This window comes from Macaca thibetana, chromosome 7 (genome assembly GCF_024542745.1).
Source record: "Macaca thibetana thibetana isolate TM-01 chromosome 7, ASM2454274v1, whole genome shotgun sequence".
In the NCBI taxonomy this organism is placed as follows: domain Eukaryota; kingdom Metazoa; phylum Chordata; class Mammalia; order Primates; family Cercopithecidae; genus Macaca; species Macaca thibetana.
In genome coordinates this window covers 85183503-85195910 of record NC_065584.1, presented here as the reverse complement: position 1 = coordinate 85195910, position 12408 = coordinate 85183503, and the positions used below count along the sequence as shown (strand labels likewise).

General features: G+C 38.5%; 3 protein-coding genes across 10 annotated transcripts in view; 2 read left to right on the top strand and 1 right to left on the bottom strand.

Moving 5' to 3' along the window:
• DAD1 (defender against cell death 1) overlaps positions 1 to 12408 on the bottom strand; it is a 330697-nt gene that overhangs the window by 81011 nt on the left and 237278 nt on the right. The window lies entirely within an intron of this gene.
• MRPL52 (mitochondrial ribosomal protein L52) overlaps positions 1 to 12408 on the top strand; it is a 244816-nt gene that overhangs the window by 51549 nt on the left and 180859 nt on the right. For 2 of the 5 annotated variants that reach the window (XM_050796632.1, XM_050796635.1), the window contains exon 1: positions 6596 to 6599. The exons of the other annotated variants lie outside the window; for them this stretch is intronic. The gene's annotated coding sequence lies outside the window, so the exon portion shown is untranslated. Of the gene's footprint in view, positions 1 to 6595; positions 6600 to 12408 lie in introns of those variants that run through there. 5 annotated transcript variants of the gene reach the window in all.
• OXA1L (OXA1L mitochondrial inner membrane protein) overlaps positions 1 to 12408 on the top strand; it is a 240727-nt gene that overhangs the window by 110562 nt on the left and 117757 nt on the right. The gene's annotated exons all lie outside the window — the stretch shown is intronic.

The following is a 12408-nucleotide window of genomic DNA, read 5'->3' as shown; positions in this document are numbered from 1 at the left end:
TTCAGATGTACAGAAAATCTTTAAAAATAGTACAATGAACAACCAAGACCCATCACCTAATTCCATTTTAAAACTTTCAGTAAGCTAAGGATGGGGCATGGCGGCTCACACCTGTAGTCCCGGTATTTTGGGAGGCTGAAGCAGGAGGATCTCTCAAGCCTAGGAGTTCAAGACCAGTCTGGACAGCATAATGAGACCCTGTCTCTACAAAAAAATACAAAAATTAGCTCGTGCCTAGAGTTCCAGCTATTCAGGAGGCTGAGGTGGGGGGTGGTGGCTCATACCTATAGTCCCAGCTACTTAGGAGGCTGAGGTGGGTGTGGGAGAATCTGCCTGAGCCAGGGAGATCAAGGCTGCAGTGAGCCATGATCCTGCCACTGCATTCCAGCCTAGGCAACAAAGACTCTGTCTCAAAAATAAATAAATAAAACTGTTAGTAAGCTAAGGATAGGAAGAAATTTCAAACATTCATAAGAAGCCTAATTAATAATTATACTCAATGTTGAAATATTAAAATAATTCTAACTACAAAATCAGAAAAATATAAGCTCCATATTTGTTCATTTCATCTTGGTTAGAAACTGTAACTGAAGAGAAAAGCTATAAGCCTTAGTTAACAATTAAACAACATTCAGCCGGTGCAGTGGCTCACATCTGTAATCCCAGCACTTTGGGAGGCAGAGGCGGGTGGATCACCTGAGGTCAGGAGTTCGAGACCAGCCTAGCCAACATGGTGAAACCCCGTCTCTACTAAAAATACCAAAATTAGCCGGGCATGGTGGCAGGTGCCTGTAATTCCCAGCTACAGGGGAGGCTGAAGCAGGAGAACAGCTCGAACCCGGGAGGTGGAGGTTGTAGTGAGCTGAGATCGGGCCACTGTGCTCCAGCCTGGATGACAAGAGCAAGACTCCGTCTCAAAAAACAAAAACAAAAAATAGATCGCATTGTATATGAGATTCAGTATTAGTTTATTAGGCTGGGAAGTCCAAGATCAAGGTGCAAGCAGCGTTCGTGCCTGGTGAGGACCCAGTCTCTGCTTCCAAGATGGCACCTTAAAAAGCTACGTTCTCACATGGCAGAAGGGATGAAAGCAAAAAGGGACTAGCTAGTTCCCTCCAGCCCTTTTATAAGGTTGCTAATTCCATTCATGAGGGCTCTGTTCTCATTATTTAATCACCTCCTAAAGGCCCTACTTCTTAATACTGTTGCACTGGGGATTAAGTTTCAACTTGAATTTTGGAGGGGACACAAATATTCAAACCATAGCGCAGGGTTACAACTATCCTTGGGACTATTAAAAAAAACTTTTAATATTGTAGGAAAGCTCTTTGACCTTTTAGTTGGCTGATTTAGACAAATGCTCAATTCTTTAAGCACGACATACAAAGTAAAACATAGATTTAAATTTGTGAGTAACTGATATGTAAATGTTTTTGCTGACTGTCCTTATCTACCTAATAATATGAAATGATTGGTTTAGGACTTTCTTTCCTAAAAGCATCTATGTCAATCCCCTTTCTTTCAAGGCATATTGTTTAATTTTTTTTTTTTTTTTTTTTTTTTTTTTTTTTTTTTTTTTTGAGATGGAATCTCGCTCTTGTCGCCCAGGCTGGAGTGCAGTGATGTGATCTCGGCTCACTGCAACCTCCAACTCCCAGGTTCAAGCGATTCTCCTGCCTCAGCCTCCTGAGTAGCTGGGATTACAGGTGCCTGCCACCATGCCTGGCTAATTTTTGTATTTTTAGTAGAGACGAGGTTTCACCATGTTGGCTAGGCTGATCTCAAACTCCTGACCTCAGGTGATCCACCCGCCTTGGTCCCCCAAAGTGCTGAGATTACAGGTGTGAGCCACCGCACATGGCCCATAATGGGATCCACTGTGGATCCTCCATTCCACTCTACCAATTTACTTGCTATTTTTGTGTCAATACCATCCTGATTTGCTATGTAGTTTTTGATATGTGGCAAGCACATCATTGCTATTTGTTAATTTTTACACACACACACACACACACACACAATCCTTGACCACTTTGAAACACTTATCTTTTATTTAAACTTTATTTTGTTTTATACATATACACACATACACATACACACACAGAGGTTACTATTCTAATTGTAATTGCATTGGATTTACTTTTGAAAGAATCATCTTTTTAATACTAAGACTTCCCCAAGAAGAGGTGTGTCTTTTTTGTTCAGTTTTTGTGTCAAATTCTGTTCTTAGGCTGGGCATGGCGGCTCATGCCTATAATCCCAGCACTTTGGGAAGCTGAGGTGGGAGTATCAACTGAGCCTAGGAGGTTGAGGCTGTTCTGAGCCATAACTGTGCCACTGCACTCCAGCCTGGGTGACAGAGCAAGACCTTGTCTCAAATAAATAAATAAATAAATCTGCTGTTTGTAAAGATGTTATCTTTCTTGTTAAACTTACACATAAGCATTTTACAGTTCTTACTGCTATCATTCTATTGTGAATACATTATTTTCCCCATTTGCTTATTTCCTTATTAATTCTAGAGGTATCTTACTAAATCTCTCAAATTTTATACAATTATATTGCCAGCTTGAAGGAATATGTTTATCTTCTTTTTCAATGACTCAACCACCTATTTAATTTTGTGATGTTATAATTTGCTTGAAAGTCTAGAAGACAATGTCAAACCACAGTGTTGATAGCAAGCATTCTTATCTGGTTCCTAATTTTAATTAAACCATATTTCAGTTAGTTTTATTAGTATATTTGGTAATTAGTTAAAAAATTAAAATTAGTTTAAAAATTAATTAAAATTAGTTTAAAAACAATTAATTTAAAAAATCTATCTCTATTTTAAATTAAGAAAGGCTGCCAAATTTTATCGAATACTTTTTAGCATCTATTGATATGATTATATTATTTTTTATTTAACCTGTTGTTGTCATGGATTATATGGCTAGATTTCCTGATGCTGAACACAGCTGAATTCCTAAAATAAACTTTTTAGATCATCACTTATTCTTTTGATAAATATTATATTTTATTTACTAGTATTTTGTAATTTTTTCTCATATTCTAAGGCAAGCCTGGTATATGACCTTCCTTTTAGTTATAGGTTTAGATTAAAATCATATTGGCTTCACAAAATGAATCACAGAGATTTCTGGGTTTTTTCTATGAGCCAAAATAGTTTCAACAACATCAAAATTATCTGGCCTTGAAAGATTAGACATAATATAACTGAATCTATCTGGTTGTGCCCCCTTCCACTGTTAAATCTTTAATCACCTTTTCAGTCTCTATCATTTAGTGGGTCTATTCAGCCTGCAACATCTTGATATCCATTAATTATCATTTATATTTTGAAAGGAAAATATCCCCTTTTAAAGAAGGATTTTCTTTTTGCCATAGTATTCATGTAAACTCTTATAATTCTTGTAATTTTTCTTGAATCTGTAGTTATGTCTCATTTTTTATTCCTAGTCTTATATAAAGAGTTCTTATAAATTAAAACAAAATATTTTTCAACACGGTGAATACTACCCTGAAAATAGGCAATAGCCAAGCATGAGAAATTTACAGAGAAAAGAAATACAAATGGTCATTAAACAAACTAAAAATATTTAATCTCACTGACTGTACTATAAATGTTAATCAATGTTGGCCAGACATACCATGTTGTAAGAGAAGCTACCTGCCCACAGCTTCCTGAAATCGAGATAGACATGTAAGCAAATGGCATTGAGACTAGTTGGAGAAGTTGAGTTCCTCCCTTCACCTTCCCCAATGGGTAATAGTTGGGACTGGTGCCCTTAGGTTAAAGCTGGAGACTTCTTCTCCAAAGAATGGATAATCTGCCTGTCACAGCATGCCCTGTAGACACAGCTACTCAGGAGACTGAGGCAAGAGGCTCATACGAGCTCAGGAGTTTGAGGCCAGACTGGGCAAAATAGCAACACCCTGTTTCTAAAACAATAAAAAAAAATTTTTTAAAGAATGAGTAATCTAATATTAAAAAATAAGTAAATAACAAAGAATGGATAATCTACTCAAAAAGGGCTCCTCGGGGGAATATTGAGACCGGAGAGAAAAATACTGAGTTTCAAAACACAGAGAAAAATGTTAAAACACAGAGTTCTATCCAGAGGCTGAAATACACCAAAGACTATCACCACAGATTTAATAATTATTTATTTCTGTAGAATGGGAGGGTATAAATTACCTTCCCAAGTACTTGGATTTAAGTACTTGGATCACTAGCTTGCCTAATTCATACCTTCCCATCCTGGAGAAAAATCTGTCTGTTGACAAAGCCTGCCAACTTATAGAGCCAAAAGTCAAGCCTCTGATTCAAGGGAGGGACATTTTATGGAAGTTGACTTATCCAACCAGGGAGAAAAACCCACACCAGCTACCATTATTATTTAACAAAGCCTTCATATATGAAGATAATTTGACACCCAAGTAATACCAGGTATTTGAATAAAAATAAATAGCATGAAGAGAGAGTTCAGAGATGAACAAATAGACAACTAATATTGGAGAAACTCAACATGATTCAGAAAACTAAAAATACTTTTTTAAATGTATGCAATAATCTTATAGTGATTCGAATGGATATGCTATCCATGAAAGCATACAGTCTGTGAGGAAAAAGAGAGAACAAACATATATCAGAGAACAAAAATGTTTTGGACATTGAAAATACAATTGCCAAAAATTGCATTAGACTGTCTGAATAATAAAATGGATATGAAGACTTAATTAGAAATTGGAATTAAATTTAACTTTCCATAATGGAGACTAGAAAGTAAATAATTCAAAAATATAAAAATAAATTTTGGCTGGGCATGGTGGCTCATGCCTATAATCCCAGCATTTTGGGAGGCTAAGGCAGGAGGATCACTTAAGCTCAGGAATTCAAGACCAGCCTGGACAACATAGTGAGACCCTGTCTCAATAAAAAATAAAACATTTTTAAAGAATATGAATAAAAATAAATTTAATTTTTCTTGCAGCAGATAGCTAAAAAATAAAAATAAATTTAAGACACATGGAAGATGAATTCAGGAGTCAAACATCTGCCTAAAAGAAGTTTTAAATGAAGAGAACTATGACACTATGGAAGGGAAGAAATATTCAAAGAAGTAGCTAAAGAATATTTCCCCAAACTTCATGAGTCTTCATTTTGAAATGGTCTATGAAGAGCCAAACAAAATTAATTTTAAAAAGATTCACTCCTAGATCCAATCCAATAAAATTTCAGAACTCTAAAGGTAGAGAGAAAATTCTGAGAGCTTCCATAGAGGGAGTAGGAAAACAGGTTACCAAAGGAAACAAGGTTAAGAAATGATACCAAACTTCTCATCAATAACGGTCAATGCTCAAAGATAATGGAACAATGTTCAAAGTTTTAAAGGTGAGAAAAGATTTGTGTATTTTTGTATTTTTATTTATTGTTTTTCAAATAATATTTTCACTTGGTAAAAGGATAAAACTACATTAAAAAATGTTTATAAAGTCTTACTCTCACTCTCATCTGTTCACCACATTCTCCACTCACCTGCCTCCAAAGGTAATAACCATTTTTATTACTTTTGTGTTTATTCTTCCAGCTGGGAAAACGTTTTTAACTTAGATTTCTAAACCAAGCCAAACAACCAATCGAGTTTGGGGGAAATAAATGCATATGTGATTGATATGGTTTAGATGTGTGTCCCCTCCAAATCTTACAGGGAAATGTGACTTCTAATGTTGAAGGTGGCCTTTTTGGGAGGTGTTTGGGTCATGGAGGGGCAGATCCCTCATGAATGCCTTCTTCTTGTTCTCAGGGTAATGAGTGAGTTCACGCTCTATTAATTCACCAGAGAGCTGGTTGTTTAAAAGAGTCTGGAAACTTTTTCTTGTTTTCTTGCTCCCGCTCCTGCCATGTGACACAACTGCTCCCCCTTTGCCTGTTACCATGACAGGAAACTTCCTGAGGCCTCACCAGAAGCTAAGCAGATGCTGCTGCCATGCTTGTACAGTCTGTAGAACCATGAGCCAAATAAACCTCTTTTCTTTATAAATTTCCCAGTCTCAGGTATTTTTTTCATAGCAACACAAAATGGACTAACATGGTGATACACAAGTGCTCAGAGTATAGAGTGCCAATCTAGTTTTTGTGAAATAAAATGCTAGAGAAGGAGTTCCAGCAAAATGAAAAGGAAACAAAAAAAAAAAAAAAGAGGACATACAGAATACAAAAAACATAGCGACAAAATATGGAATCAACCAAAGTGTCCATCAATGGATGAAGGAATAAAGAAAATGTGGTGTGTGTGTATATATATATATATATACACACACACACACATATATATATACACATACATACATACATACATACAATGGATCATTACTCAGACATCAAAAAGAGTGAAATCCTCTTATTTGTGGAAACATGGATGAGCCTGGAGGACAGTATGTTGCATGAAATAAGTCAGGCATAGAAAGACAAGTACCACATGATCTCACTCACATGTGAGAGCTAAAAACAAACCAAAAAAAACAGTGATTTCTTAGAAATAGAGAGTAGAATAATGGTTACCAGGGACTAGGAATGTAAGGGGAAGGGGGGGTTAGGGAGAGGGTTAACAAATGCAAAATTAGTTAGATAGGAGGAATAAGTCCTACTTATTACTATTACTTGTTGTTTATACAATAAACAACAATTTATTGTATATTTCAAAATAGCTGGAAGAGAGGAATTTGAATGTTCCCAGCACAAAGAAATGATGTTAGAGGTGATAGATACCCAATTACTCTGACTTGATCACTATACATTGTATACATGTATCAAATATCACATGTACTCCATAAATATGTATACTTATTATGTATCATTCAACATTTAAAATAACATTTAAAAATATATCTGCAACATTTAAAAAAACATGGCAACAGCTAAATATCTATAAATGAAAGAAGCTGAAAAGAATTTGGGGGGGACCTCTTAGTCCCAGAAACAGATAAACTAAAGTTTCAGGGCGCCTCCCTCACCAGCCTTTTTGAAGGCCAAGGATGAACTCTAACAGTGTTGCATTTGTAATTTTGTATCTTTTTCTCTTCAAGGGGGCCCCTCAAATTGTACAAGATTCAAGATCCACAAAAACTGGATCCATCTTTAATAGAACCTTAACATTTGGAAGATTTTCCTTCAAATAACGAAGTTTTATATAACATAAATTATATTTCTTTCCTTGGATCCAAACTACTATAATATTTAGTGAATAATATGATAAATGTTTATCAGTTTTCTACTTCAATAATTAACCTATAGGCAAAATACAACAATTTAATTGAAGTTATAGAACAAAATGTAACTGTTACACATCTTGACAATATAAAATAACAATACAACTAAAAAAATTATGACATAGGAAGAGAGACAGAGAATAATTAACGTATCAGTATTATCAAAGAGGGATATCTAGAGAAACCATCTAAAGTTGACAATAAGAATAGAAGGGTTTTTTTTGTTAACTACATTAACAAAAATGTGTTTAACTACAGTCTGCAGCTGGAGGGTGACACGGCTTGGATCCGTGTCCCCACTACATTTCATGTCAAACTGTAGTCTCCGATGTTAAAGGTCGGGGGGTGGTTAGGTCATGGGGATAGGTTTCTCGTGAGTGGTTTAGCACCATCCCCTTGGTGCTCTTCTCCTGATAGTGAGTGAGTTCTTGCTAGATCTGGTTGTTTAAACATGTGCAGCATCTTCCCCTCTCTCTCTTGCTCCTACTCCTGCCATGTGAGAGCCCCTTACTGCCCCTTCACCTTCAGCCATGATTGGAAGCTTCCTGAGACCTCCACAGAAGTGGAAGCTGCCATACTTCCTATACAGCCTGCAGAACCATGAGCCAACTGAACCTCTCTTTTTTATAAATTACCCAGTCTTGCTGGGTGGGGTGGCTCACACCTGTAATCCCAGCACTTTGGGAGGCTGAAACGGGTGGATCACCTGAGGTCAGGAGTTCGAGACCAGCCTGGACAACATAGTGAAACTTCTTCTCTACTAAAAATATAAAAATTAGCTGGGCATAGTGGTGTGAGCCTGTAATCCCAGCTACTCAGGAGGCTGAGGAGGGAGAATTGCTTGAACCTGGGAGGCAGAGGTTGCAGTGAGCCAAGATCACACCATTGCACTCCAGCCTGGGCAACAGAGCAAGGCTCTGTCTCAAAAAATAAAATAAAATTAAAAAATAAATTACCCAGTCTCAGGTATTTCTTCATAGCAGTGTGAGAACGAGCTAATACAGAAGGGTCAAGGAAAGCGGGTGGTGTCATAAAAGCAGTAAATTTCTGATCTTTCAGAATCCCATCATAGACACTGGTTTAAAGATGATAAACCAAGGGAAAGGGCAGAAATATTACTCAGGGCAGAAATATTATTTAAAGATAAAATAATAATCATGAGAATGACCCAGTCAGAAAGTATTATTATCAGTGATGCTTGGGTTGAACTAAACTATGGAAGAAAAAAGAAAAGGAAATTTTTATGTTTCATTATATAACTTTCTACAATATTTTAATGTTTTATCTGTGCACATGCTACTTGTAAAAAATTTTAAACAATTTTTAAAAACATGTGTACAAGGTTTTTCTTTATAGTGTTGTTTATAATTGTGGGAACTGGAAATAATCTAAATCCCCACAGGGAAATAAATAAGAGAGTGAGTAAAATAATTTAAATTGATTTTGTGTATTTACTAATATGAAAAGATCTCCATGCTATATTGCTTTTTTATGTTAATAAATCCAGATGCTAAATTACAAGTATGTCATGACCATTTATTTATGTATTTATTTTTGAGATAGACTCTTCTTTTTAATCCTTGTTTTGTTTTGTTTTTGAGACACAGTCTTGTTCTGTCCCCCAGGCTGGAGTGCAGTGGCATGATCTCGGCTCACTGCAACCTCCACCTCCCAAGTTTAAGTGATTCTCCTGCCTTAGCCTCCTGAGTAGCTAGAATTACAGGTGTGCACCATCACGCCCAGCTAATTTTTGTGTTTTTAGTAGAGACAGGGTTTCACTATGTTGGCTAGGCTGGTCTTGAACTCCTCACGTCAGGTGATACGCCTGCCTTGGCCTCCCATAGCGATGGAATTATAAGCGTGAGCCACAGTGCCCACCCTGAGATAGGGTCTTGTTCTGTTGTCCAGGCTGGAGTGCAGTGGCATGAACATGGCTCACTGCAGCCTTGATCTCCTGAGCGCAAGCAATCTTCCTACCCTAGCCTCTCATGTAGCTGGGAACACAGGTACCCTCCACCACTTCCAGCTAATTTTAAAAATTTTTTGGGGGCCGGGCGCAGTGGCTCACACCTGCAATCCCAGCACTTTGGGAGGCCAAGGCGGGCGGATCATGAGGTCAGGAGATAGAGACCATCCTGGCTAATACGGTGAAATCCTGTCTCTGCTAAAAATACAAAAAATTAGCCGAGTGTGGTGGCGGGGGCCTGTAGTCCCAGCTACTCGGGAGACTGAGACAGGAGAATAGCATGAACCCAAGAGGTGGAGCTTGCAGTGAGCCGAGATCGCGCCACTGCACTCCAGCCTGGGCCATGAGCAAGACTCCATCTCAAAAATAAATAAATAAATAAATTTTTTTGTAGAGACAGGGTTTCACTTTGTTGCCCAGGCTGGTCTTGAACTCCTGGGCTCCAGCAGCCCTCTCACCTCAGCCTCCGAAAGTGCTGGGATTATAGGTGTGAGCCACTGCATTCGGCATGATCCATTCTTTAAAAATATGTGTTGTGTATGTATGTGTATTTGCCAAAAATACATATTCTAAAATGTTAATTATTATATCCAGGTGATAAGCATGAGGGTGATTTTTTTTTTTCCTTTCTGTTTTTTTAGAGACAGGGTCTCATTCTGTCCCCAGGCTGGAGTGCAGTGGCATGATCATAGTTCAGTGTTACCTCAAACTCCTGGGCTCAAGTGATCCTCCCACCTCAACCTCCGGAGTAGCTAGGACTACTGGCACTTGCCGCCATGATGCCTGGCTAAGTTTTGCTTTTTCTGTTTCTGTAAAGATAGGGTCTTGGTGTGTTACCCAGTCTGGTCTCAAACTCCTGATCTCAAGAGATCCTCCTGCCTTGGCCTCCCGAAGTGCTGGGATCACAGGCATGAACCACCATGCCCAGCCTTATTTTTTTTCCTTTTTACTTGTCTAGACTTTCTTTCTTTTATTTTTCTTTTTCTTTCTTTTTTTTTTTTTTTTTTTTTTTGAGACGGAGTCTCCCTCTATCACCCAGGCTGGAGTACAGTAGCACGATCTTGGCTCACTGCAACCTCCACCTCCTGGGTTCAAGCAATTCTCCTGCCTCAGCCTCGCTGAGTAGCTGGGACTACACGCCACCATGCCCAGCTAATTTTTTTTTTTTTTTTTTTTTTGTATTTTTAGTAGAGACAAGGTTTCACCATGTTGGCCAGGCTGATCTCAAACTCTTGACCTCAGGTGATCCGTCTGCCTCAGCCTCCTAAAGTGCTGGGGTTACAGGCGTGAACCACCACGCTCGGCCACTTGTCTAGACTTTCTAAAATTTTCTATGAATAATATAAATTATTTTGCATCAAAAAGAAAAACAAGTTATTTTAATATATTTTTCCATACTAATGCATTCCTCATTCCTCCCAATTGAAACAAGGCCACAAAGATTCTATTTGTCATTCTTGTCACAACTGAATATTTATTTGAGTGAAAATCTGTTTGACATCACCCTTAAATCAAAGTGGTCAGGTGCAAAGACATCCTTCAACGCACAGTGATAAGAACACGATTTCACAGCAAAAGGCAGATAAAGAGAACATCATTTGCTAGCTACCTGGGGCAGCAGTGACATCGATTTCTAAAGTCAAGGAGAGAAGGATCTAAATCATCACGGCTTGACAACAAAGCACAAGCTGAGTTTGTGAGAGGCATTTTCATTGTCTCGGATGCTCATTTCAAATTCCTCTGGGAAGGCAAAGTTACTGCTGCTAAACTTTGTAACATCTGAAAATCTGTGACTTTTACAACCATAAAGAACAGTCCTGGCCGGGCGCGGTGGCTCAAGCCTGTAATCCCAGCACTTTGGGAGGCCGAGGCGGGTGGATCACGAGGTCAGGAGATCGAGACTATCCTGGCTAACATGGTGAAACCCCGTCTCTACTAAAAATACAAAAAAAAACTAGCCGGGCGTGGTGGCGGGCGCCTGTAGTCTCAGCTACTTGGGAGGCTGAAGCGGGAGAATGGCGTGAACCCGGGAGGCGGAGCTTGCAGTGAGCCGAGATCACGCCACTGCACTCCAGCCTGGGAGACACAGCGAGACTCCGTCTCAAAAAAAAAAAAAAAAAAGAACAGTCCTGCAAACCTTGATAAGAAAGCTTGCATCGACTTCATCATTACAACAGATTTAAAGGTGAGAAAACAAAGGCAAATGATAGGTACTAACCCTCTAGTGGAAGTTCCAATCCAAAGCATGTTCATTATCATTACCAAAGCATGTAGCAAGAGGGCCACAGAGAATTTTCCTCTCATTTAGAACATTTTGCCTTCACACAAAAGGCTGCTGTGTGTTTCAGAATTCAAAAACAGACTTTACAGGTAACCACAATACACTTCCATCAAATTTCACTTATATTTTTTAGCCCTGACCTGCCTAAACTTAATCAGATATTGCTGGGAACAGGAAGCAATTTAGAAACTCAAAATAGTGTTTACTCCAAACTGAAAAATTCTGCAAAGGGAAGTGTCGAAATAATAAGAAGAATGGTAACATTTATTGAACTTTTCCAATGTGCCAGACACTATATTAAGTATTTCACACACGCTTTTCACAGTTCCTCACAAAACCTTATGAAATAGTCAGTACTATTATCTATATGCAGAAGATCATATTTTCTAAATATGGCCACAACAGTATCTCTCATCCCAAATACTTTCCCACAATGTGATCTTGCCACTCCTCCCATCAACAAGCTGGACCCTTGGTCTCCGCCCTTTGAATCCCAGTAGGCTTTTACTACTTGAGTATAGCAGAATGAGGTCATTAACTTTCAAGGCTAGCTCAGAAAAGTCCATGCAACTTCTACCAGACCCTCTTGTGATGTTTGTTCAGGGAGAAACCAGACACACGACACTTAAGAAGCTCTACTACCAGAATATGGTAGCTCACACCTGTAATCCCAGCACTTTGGGAAGCCAAGGCAGGAGGATCGCTTGAGGCCAGGAGTTCAAGACGGCAGTGAGCTATGATCATGCCACTGAACTCTAGCCTGGGCAACAGAGTGAGACTGTGCCTCTAAAATAAATAAATTAATTTTTCAAAAAGAAGTTCTACTACCATTAGGCCACATGCTGGAGAGGCCACGTGTAGGTGTTTCCAACCAATGGTGTCAGCC